Raw genomic sequence first — 11072 nt, 5'->3', positions numbered from 1 at the left:
TATTCTATATTTTATGTTCAATGTTTTGGCAGCATCCATAGAGCATGCGCCGTGAACATTCTGTTGGTATTTTCATTGCATCTCAAGCAGTGGTATAAAGTGGTTCTAATTTGCATTTAGTGAAAATATATCTATAAAGTAAAAGGTAAACATTGTTTTCCGTTTGTATTTTGTTTTAGATAACTGAAGTCTCATTGTTTCCGTATTATTGATCAGTAATATACATGGAAAAACAGGGTAAATTCCATTTATAAACATAAATAACATTAAAAACATTAACTACACAACGCAAAAACGTGTTCCTTCTCACCACCACGTGAGTCCTCCGTCCTGTTCTGATTTCTCCGGTTTATGCTTTCGTTGGTGTTAGTGATATCTGGACCATTACCAGGATACACAACCCCATCCAGCATCCTTCGCTAACGTCACAGTTCATTCAAACATTCGTGAAGGACCTCGCGTACGGAACGGAAGCACTCCCCATTTTTTTTCTCTTGCGGTGTGTCCTTTTGCTGGCTTGAAAAGGACCATCAAGGATAAAAGGGAAATTGAACATTTTAGTGAAAATTGAGTTAAAGTGACATTGAAGTTAAGTGTAAAGTGAAAAGGATACAAAACCGTTTTGGAATACCATCAAATTCAAGCGTTTAAAGTAAGTCATCGCCCCAAAAGTGGACCAAAAGTTAAAGTTCATTAAACTCAAGGGCAATCCACTGTCAAGATGTGTAACACCCCGTGCCACCACCAAATCGAATTCTATGTGTATTTCTTACAAAAATAAGAAAAGCAAAAGAAGTGGAAAAACCTCATTCCGATATTGATGCGCATTTTCCGCGTGGTTCGCCGATCGGAGAATTCCTCCTCGGCGAAACCCCTCCCTTAATCGTCACCACCAGCACCAGTGACGAATGCTGCCCTGTTGGACTGAGGGAAAAAAGGATGATGAAAATTTAATTATCATTCCATCATCGTCGTAGTCGTCATCCGCAGACAGGGAGCGGGTGTGAAAACATAAGTGGGAAAATAACTCATCATTCCTTGCGAAGGAGTTTTCCGGCGGTGCGTGGGAGGAATCGTGAGTTTGCTGCGGAAATAGTTTGAACGACTCGGGGCTTCAACTTTGGCATGTTCAATGGGGCATGGATGCCGAAACGGAAGTCGTCGAGGGGAGAAACAGCTACAGCGGGAGCGGTTTTCTCCGCCATATTATGTTTATGTGTTAAGTTGTCCGAGGTGACATCGATGCAGTGTTTATTATGGTGGTAAATAGGTCGTAAGGTTATGTACAAGCAATTACTTTAAGAGGCAGTTACAGGCTACTGACGTGTAAAATTCGTGAATAACGTAGAATCAATATTGACACAAATTATAGAAAAAATGTTAATGCTATATCCAAGAGCAACAACTATATGGAAGCTTAATGCAATAACATTGACTTCCAAGTTTTTAAAGGTATTCACTTTCATGGCCGAGCCACGTAGCCCAGTGGTAACGCTTCCGCCTCGTAAGCGGTAGATCGGGGTTCAAATCTCGGCTCGGACCAACACAACTGGTGATCTTTTCCCTTCTGGATTCAATTGCTTAGTAAAGGGAAGGTAGTGTATCGTCACAAACTGGACCTTATCAAGACACCTTAGGAAGACAACCTATGGAATGTTAACATTAACCTTAACATGTTAACATTAAGTTGATTAATAAACTGTCACTGAATCCGCTTTGTAAATGCCGATGTTTTAAGTGTATAAGATGTTATAAGGCTCATTTTGTCCAAGGATCAAGATGCACTATCAATATTTGACCAAAATTTAAGTTTTTGACACTTCCCATGCGGATTTATGTCGAATAAATAGCATGTTTTAGAAATGCTCATTTAATTTAGGATAGCCAATTTTCCCTAGTAAAACCAATGCATGCAGTTTGTAGAAAATTTACCACGAACATTCTTCTCTCAGAGAAAATGCAATTTAGACACTCCAGAGCCGAGATGTTTGAGCTTTACTGCCTATCATTGAAGATGCATGCGCACGATTATCTCCGGACTGGCTTAACCGATTTGGACCGTTTTGGTCTCATTCGAGCTGTCTTGGGGTCCCACAAGACCCTAGTTAATATTATGAAGTTTAGAAAAGTACTTCAAAAGTTATGCTAAAAATAAGATTTTAGCTAAACTTTGGAAGATTGTAAAAAGGGTGTTTTTTGTAAGAAAACCAGTCATGCTATATATTGTTAGAAAGGTATTTGAAAGACCTTTCCAACGCCTTCAAAAAATTAAAGATCTGACAACCCAATCAAAAGTTATGAGCACTTAAGTGTTATTTATGTACTTTTTAGAGGCCGGATCTCGAATATTTTGATGAAAAAGTTGTCCGGATCTATCTTGCGTTGGATAGGTAATCAAAAGACCTTTCCAACGAGCTCAAAAGATTGAAGATCTGACAACCCTATCAAAAGTTATAAGTACTTTAGTGTTTTAATACACTTTTTTTGAGGCCGGATCTCAAATATTTTGATAAAAAATAAGTGTTTTTATACACTTTTTGAGGCTGTGTATCACGGAGAAAAAAGAGTTTCCAAAATCATGAACAAGCATTCATGAAAATGGGAATCACGAACAAAGTGTTCAAATCCCATGGTACGTTTTTGCAAATCGTACCATGGGATTTGAACACTTTGTTCGTGGTTCCCATTTTCATGAACGCTTGTTCACGATTTTGGGAACTCTTTTTTCTCCGTGTATTGTATTCACTTTATGAATGCGAGGAAGGCACCAACCACCTAAAGGTGGATTAAGTATCGTTTTTTCTTGTAATTCTAATTTAAGACAATAAAGTCTGAAGTGAAATGTTTTTAAAACTTTCTTCAAATACGTTATATCTGACGTATACCAGCTATAAAAATAAATAAGGTAAACACAAGCTAACAAGGGAATCACTGCCATAATCCAATGACGCCACAGCGAAAACGTAATTACTCTGAGTAAAAACTGAATCTTAATAGCGACCCACGGCTGCAGCAAAAACAAACTGTGGTGGTATGCACTATGTTAGTATAGATTAAGGTCCACTAGATTTGCGAAGGAGTGTGCAAAGGACCTACGGAAGGGGGCGGACAGGCCACTGTCAGGACACGCAATGACGCAAACGCAAGGATGAAATCACACACTAATGGAGTTGTTATTCATTATTTGCTGAATGCTATCAGCGACGTACAGCTGCAATTGATATTGATTGCTTTTTGTTAGATGATAAGGAACGTGTGTAAAAATTACTAGAAACGTGATTTAGGTTATTTTTAAAACAAAAACGTAATTATAGCTCATCACGCCTTTATGCCATAATGGACAGATTAAAACCAAAATAGTCATTATTGCTAATTAAAACGCGTTAATATGCAGACACTGATAATGGCAGCACTCTGCCCGCTAGGTCAGGGATGTTTTGAAAACGTGGAAAAACACCAAAAATGTGAACTCTGCCGGAGGTGTTTGAACTTAGCTCTGTAACTGTTGATTTGTTAATTTGTTGATTTGTTGATTTGTTGATTTGTTGATTTGTTGATTTGTTGATTTGTTGATTTGTTGATTTGTAGCTGACTGTATTTGTAGGAATGTCCTTAATGTTTTGAGTCGGACTAAAATGGCTCCTTAAAGTCTGGAGTCAAACATGATGGTAGTTTCATACAACTGCAGCTGCTTTAAGTCCGAAATTAGATCACACGAACAAAACAAGCCTGGTATGAGCCAAACACCACAATGTCTAGCCGCACCGGTCTTTGCCATGACCTTGCTCACCAGGTATACGTCAGAAACCGGTTTGTCTAATTTGAGGCTTAACCACACGTATGCTCCAGCGACCGTTTTAACTAATCGAAACATACAAAACATACAGTTTGACCTCAGCTCAGAAGTCACGGAATCGTATAAATGAAATTGTCGAAATTAAAATCACTGCCGCCGCCACCGCCGCTGTCTGCGTTCGTTTGATCCAAAAGTGAACTCTTATAAGCCTTCTCTCTCTCTCTCTCAAAGTTCACTTCTTCCATCAAACTAACCAAAATGAACCGCAAAAGCACGTGCGCTGACATGGGGTTCGATCGCTGATAACGTGTCTTCTCGCGGAAAAATGAACTCACCGCCGTCGCATGAACTCACGTGAGTGACGACACCAAGAAGGTCTTAGAACCGGAGCCGAGCCGACCGCCGGTACAATCATTCGTTCCAGGTCGGTCGGCGCGAGTGGAAGTGTGGTCTCGCGCGCGTTGAGTTCGCGTTGTTGGCGCGAAAAAAAAAGTTCTTAGTTTGCTGGAAATGTGCGTGCTTCGTCGTTGGAGGAAGTTTTTGGAGTGAATGCAGCGTGTTTACTTTAAGTTTAGAGCAACACATTTAGTGTTTGGAAAAGAGAAATTGCGACGTAGTGAGTCCTTGGAGAACACCTGGGAAGATTGCAAGAAAGGGGGAAAAACGCAGGTGTAATTAAACTGTCAGATTCTAACGAAACAGCGGAGAAAAAAGCAACGAGTGTGTTTAAGTGTGTCCAGAAAGGACAGTAAAACAAACGTAATTCAAGACCTCCTTTTGAACAAGGAGCAAACGAAATAAAAAAGGAAAAGTGCCGAAAGGAGAACGAAAGGAACCGTTGATGAATCGTTTATAGCTGCGTTGAAGAGCGAGAAAGGTATGCAACGGCACGCTGAAGGATTAGAAATCACAGCTGCGTTCGACTTGCGTTCCCTTTCTTGAATTGGAAAGAAATGGGAATAAAAAGTGGAGTGGACGAGCGTAGACGTCTGGCGAATTCTACCCCAGTTTTTGTGCGTTTTTTTAAGAAATGAAAAACAAATAGGGTTGATTGACTTGTTTTGGCCTTATGAAATTGAATCATGTTTTATGTTTAACGTTTTTAAAAGGGATTGCATATTTAAAAAAAACACAGCCCCGTGGACACTTTAGGGAGGGGGGGGAAGTTCGGCGATTGTCCATGCTCCATACAAAAAAGATTTTTTTGTATGGACAATTGTTCACGATGGAGGGGGGGGGGGGGGGGGGTTTAGATTTCCAAAAAAAGTGTCCACGTGGTTTATGGATGGTCGCTATGTTTATTTTTAAATAGTTTAAATTGTTGATGCAGTTTTCCCTTATAACACTTTTTTAAGTATTACCTTCACGGATAGAAATCCTGTGAGCGAATTCTGTAAGTCTGTGTTGTTGATTTCGACAACATGGAAATGTTTCCAAAATCGTCAACATTTTTATCGATTTTGTAAACATTTGCAGTGAAATCGAGAAAAAAGTTGACGATTTTGGAAACATTTCCATGTTGTCGAATTCGACAACACAGAATTACCGGATTTGCTTACAGGATTTCTATCAGTGTTGTTAAACCATGTTGAGCATTAATATTTTCGCTAAAGTTTTCTTGATATTTTGGTGAAAATTGAAAAATTAAAAGTCAAAAGTCATTCTTATATTTTTGTATTTTAATTAAATTTTCAGAAACATTGTTTACCATTCTAACTGAGAAAAGGCCATAAAAACACTCTTGAAAAGCGATTCTTAAATATTCCTCATAGGCCTGTCTTCACATATCGATATGACTCAGAATCAAATTCTGATTAACCCTCTACTGCCCGAATTTTTTTTCGAAGATTTTTACTTTTCCCGTGTTTTGAGCAACTTTTGTTCTACGAAAAACTTAATTTCTCTTGTTTTATGTTTTTCTTGTTTTATTTCTAGTATTTAAACTAATTTATCTTGTTTAGTTTACGTTTGTTTTTAGTAGTATTTGGCCTATTCTATCACCTCCTATCATTACATTTTGCGTATCTTATGTTTTCATGTTTTTACAGTCACTTTTCTCAATTTTTTGCTTGTTTTTCACATTTTCTGCTATAGAATGGCACCATAAACTTTTAAATTGTAAATAGAAATGGGACACTACAAAAATTACAGCATACTTCTTTTCACTTAAAATATAGGAATGTTAGTAAAAAACACAGCCATAGTTGACCTCTAAAAAAGAATTATTTTATTTTATATTTGCTAAGTCACATAAAACTACACAGCTAAAAAAGTAGTAATCCAGTTGCGTGTAAAAGGCCTGAATGTAAAATAAATATTGCATTATTTTATGCAATTTTATGTGATTTTACACACTGAAATATGTAGCTCATCAGTATGGGAAACCTACTTGACCGAAATGTCAAGCTCATATATGCGCTTATCCTTACATTTTTTCATCTGTCTGATGGCCGAGTGGGCTAAGGCGCCAGTCATTACTGTTGGGGCTGAGTTTGAATCCCGTCGGTTTCAACTTTTTTTTGTGTTTGAAAAAAAAATGTACGTGCAGTGTGTAATATTAAGTGTTTATTTTGACAAAGGTGATGTGCATGCTTTTGCATGCGATTTTACCATCGGATTTTTTGCTGTGTAGTCGTACCTTCCAACCCCTAAAATTTTCTAAAATTTTAAGAGTTCTTCTTTCCAATGCCTTTTAAATATCAAAAATTGGTTGAAAATTGATTTTTGTCGATTTTTCAGAACGAAGCCCGTCTAGAGGCGGAATTAGGTTGTAGAGGGTTAAATGATGTGCGTGTGTAGGGATGTTGATAAAAAATATGCACTTGATTTTCTCTATTTTGGCTGAACGAATTTCGTCCAAAATTGTTCAATTAAGTTCAGTTTCCATAGCCTGAAAATTATAAAGTTTAATTTAGTTGTTCAATAGTTAGGCAAACAAACAATTTCATGGGATGTAAAAAAGGGTTGACTTTCAGATAACTTCTAAAGATCCGGCTTGGATGTCGTAAATCAACACACTGACTTTCGACCTCTTGCGAAATTATATTGAAATTTCCTTTTAACAGTTTTTATCAATATGCTGTTTTTTGAAAGCATTTTGGAGCAATCAAATTCTAAGCTACTGCAATTGATTTTCTAAAAAATCTTGAATCCTCGAAAAAATGCTAAGTCATATGTGGACGGCATTACATTGAAGGGTTTACTTGGTAGCAGTGCGTGGCCGAATGGTTACGCTGTCTGCTTTGTAAGCGGATGATTCTGGGTTCGATTCCCATCTGCTCCAACCTTCCATCGGATGAGGAAGTAAAATGTCGGTCCCGGCCTTGGTTGTTAGGCCGTTAAGTCATTCCAGGTGTAGGAGTCGTCTCCATGCCATACGTACAAACAACACACCAAACCAAGCCTACTCCGGTGGAATCGCTGGCGGCGGTTGGACTCGCAATCAGTTCAAACACTGGGGTGGAAGGTTCCTTGGAGTAAAAATAGGTTTGGGTGCTCTCCCTATTCACAAAAGACCCGGGGTCGTTAATGTGGATGGTTTGATTTTGATTTGGTTTTGTGTTTTCTGAAGTAAATACAAAGTAGCTATATTGTATAACTTTTAATACTAAACATCATAAAGCATACTCCATACTAGAATTGCCAGGTCCCCACCTCTAGCGGCACAAGGCATCCAGAATGATCTAATCGCCCGCCCAAATCCAGTTAGCAGTTGAGCATCACTTTTCTTTTATTAACACTAAATGGTCCGGCCCGGTGGATGGTGCACCACATTCATATAATATCCAGTTTAAGCTCATAACCACGCGGTTCATGGCGTGATAACGCCCGACTCCTCTCGCCTTTCATCTTCCTTGTCAACCACCCCTCGTGCTAAGAATTGCCCGGGTCGGTCGTGTCCAAAGCCGGTTACGGTAAGCTTAATTTTATCAAGAATATGAGATAAATCGTGATTTCGCTTTCATGCGTCTGCCCTCTGCTGAATGTCACAGAGCGCGGTTGAGAGCAGAGGAACGGAATGGTGCCCAGATTCTTTTGACCCAAAGTCCTCTCTTGAACCGTGTGTAGGATGGGATCTGTTGGGTTATCAACTTGGAGAAATGGTCGGCCATTGAAGTGGGTAATTTGGACAATTGAGTTTTAAGTTTAGGTTGATAGACATGTTTACGACAGGATCTGCTTGGAAACAACTGAGTGGATTACGATGTTGCCTTATGTTAATATTTTTATACTTTTGACGGATAGTTTTGATACTTTAGATATGAATTGAAATGTGCTAATCGATTATCTCAGGACCAGCAGAACCGATTTTGGCCAGGTTGGTGTCATTCGATCCGTCTTGGGGTCCCTCAAGTCCCTGTTGGAATTTTAAATATTCAATGTTTATATAAATGAGTCTTTTTCGTTGAACAAAAATGCGTATTATTAAAATAAGTGTGATCAGCAAGATTTATTACTTAAAAAAAACTAACATCATTCAACACCAAACCATCATTGCATCATTGCCGAGGGGAAACCCCCTGCTCTGGACGCCCTGTCACGTTCCGTCCCGCAATCTGGGCCTTAATCACCAAACACGTGGCACTTACTTAGCCCAAAGCCAGCCAAGGGTCCCGCGTTGCCGCGAAGGAATTCCATCTTTTGGCCAGCTCCGCACCCAAAACGCACCAAAACAAAACACTCACCCCGTGGCCTGTAAAGCTGCCTCATCAACAGTTTGTTTAAATTTTTTTCGCGCCACTCAAATTTCAACCAATGCTGCTGCCTGTTCAGGCCCTTAATCGTGATGCTTTGGCGCCAAAATGTTGCCTGCAAGAGGACACCCACCCAATGTTTGAACAGTTGGGACGGTTTGGAGCGGGAAGAGTGACAAAGACAAGAATTTACGTCAATTTGAGCTGTTTAGAATTCAAGTTTCTTGCCGGATCTTGCTCGGGTGAATTGTTTGCAAAGATTGTTATTTCGACAACAACTAGCTTTTTTGTTCGGTACATCGTACAAAGTTGCACATCAGAGAATGAATCTCTTTGATGGTTTTTTTTTCTGCTGTTGTTCCTCAAAGGAGGTTTTGTCCCGACTAGTCTTGTGTTGAATAATTTAGAAATCTGTTTTGTTAAAAGAGTAAATTAATTCGAATAACAAATAGTTAACTCTACAATTGTTTTGGTTGGCGAAACATGAAACGCAGGGTTTGTTAACGAGTCACGGTCAAAATTGTCCACGCACGCAACGCTCGTTGGGGGAATTACCAGCTATGATCAAGCAGTTTGTTTGCTCTGAAATCAGGTTTGATAGTGCATCTGTACCTACTGTGGGAATTTCCAAATCAATAGTTTATTTGCAGACAGTTCGATAGTTTGTAGTTATGTACAGCAGATCAAAGTGGTTTGCTAGATAAACACTTATTTTAAATAAATGCTTGTTAATATTTAAAATGTTTATCACTGCCGTCGAACAGTTTAGAACTCTTTTTTATATAAAGAAAATCTCTGATCAGTTTTCAAAAGGACGAAAGAGCCATTGGTAAACTTTTTGCATCAGTATTCGACCTACTTACGTAAAACCAATTTCAAAAATGCTTGAGATTGTTCAACTACACGTCCTTTAAGTGGCCTAAACAAAAAATAAATGATATTTTGTATCAATTTGGAAATATTCATAGTGTCGGAGGCCATGGTGGCTCTTACGGCTTTTTGAAAACTCACCCGAGAAATTTACATAATCCACGTTAAGGTTGATCATGCTTTCCTCACATTTATATATGAAATACAGTTAGTCATCGTTGCCATTCCACCATAAAATATTCAAAAAATTATTCATTTTTGTTTTCATTTCAGTTTCTCAACCTTTTTGAATCATCTGAAAGGTCTTTTGATTACCTATCCATTTATTATTAAAAATCTGACACGCAGCTTTAAAAAACTTTATAATAAACACTTTAGTAATCATGTTGGAAAGGTCCGTCTTCCGGACCGTTGCCAAAATCTTTTTTTTTTGTGTAACTTTTGAAGTACTTTACTTTATTTGTACTTTACCCAAATGGTGGTCGTATCATTTTGCTGCAAATTTGCATGGAAGTGTATCAGAATTTGCATGAAAACTGTTCTCAAGCATTTTTTGCGATACAGGGGGATGACAATAGGGACGTGGCGTTACATCGTGCTGCCATCTGGTTTTTTTTAAGTGCAAGAGTGGAAAAGTGCTGAGTCATCGTCTAAAAATAGACGGCGTTCTATCTCGCCCAGCAAAATAAAGTCGATAAAGTAGTCGGTTTTGATGGAGAAAAAGTGGAAAACGTGGTCTAAAAATAGCGACGCCATCCCCTTATTTGCCCGTTACCAACAATTATCGACATTACAGACTGCTGTTTGATTGTAATGAACAAAAAAAAAACTTATTAGAACGTGTATTGAACCAACAATTTCTCGGTATTTGATCCGGCGCGCTATCACCGCACCATGTAGCGCTTGATGATGTGGAAGGGACAGAGCACAAATATTATCTTCTTTGCTCTAGGACGGGTCAGAAGATATGAGTATTGGCAAGGACTACAGATCGCTGACACGTTTGCACACGGGCAGAATTGATATATACGAGCTTGCTGCTATATGTTATAAAAGGTAACATTTTGTAGCAAATCAACTACGACAGACCCACATTATACAGTCCAGAATCGTTTATCTAAAGGCATTGGAAAAAATTTACTCCGGATAATCGAATCACGTCCTTTTCAGTTTTCTCATTTTTTAATGCTTAAGCTCAAGTATCCCAAAAACTATTCCAATTTCACTCAAATGGAGTTAAAAAACTCGAATTTGATGATAAAAGTAAGAAAATAAAAAATACGAAACAATTTTGACGTAGACTTACGTCTTTGTCGAAGGTACTGGGGTGTCATTCCAAAAAACCCGGGCCGAAGGCCCTGGAATATTGCGTCATCCGTCAATCGCTTATATCTTCCTTCCCTCAAATCGAATCGGCACGATTTTGGTTCCATTCGATTCGAAAATTATTCAGCAATTTGCTATAAAACTTTCATTGTTGGCAAAATAGTTTTACTATTGAAACAATTGAATGTTTTAAAGGTTTTCAAAATGCAGAGATTTTGCAAGCAAAATTAGCGCTTCCCACTCACGGACGGGAATGTCAAGTACCTATTTTGAGGGGAAAATCATCCGAGCAACGCGACCGAGTGTCGGTCGCGAAAAAGGAGGGGAAGTAGCGGGCCGAATCATATATAAGAAAGTGCGCCAGTTTTCATTCCAACATTCACGTC

The 11072-nt window shown here is 38.7% G+C and overlaps 1 protein-coding gene across 4 annotated transcripts in view; it reads left to right on the top strand.

The window, feature by feature from the left end:
- The first annotated feature begins 473 nt into the window (after positions 1-473).
- Positions 474-11072, top strand: part of LOC120420713 (Y+L amino acid transporter 2) — a 34695-nt gene continuing 24096 nt past the window's right edge. For 3 of the 4 annotated variants that reach the window (XR_005605888.2, XR_005605887.2, XM_039583808.2), the window contains exon 1: positions 4226-4673. The gene's annotated coding sequence lies outside the window, so the exon portion shown is untranslated. Of the gene's footprint in view, positions 653-4225; positions 4674-11072 lie in introns of those variants that run through there. The other variant, XM_039583810.2, reaches the window with a different exon arrangement.

This window comes from Culex pipiens, chromosome 1 (assembly GCF_016801865.2).
Source record: "Culex pipiens pallens isolate TS chromosome 1, TS_CPP_V2, whole genome shotgun sequence".
Classification (NCBI taxonomy): Eukaryota; Metazoa; Arthropoda; class Insecta; order Diptera; family Culicidae; genus Culex; species Culex pipiens.
This window is presented reverse-complemented; position numbering and strand designations above follow the sequence as displayed.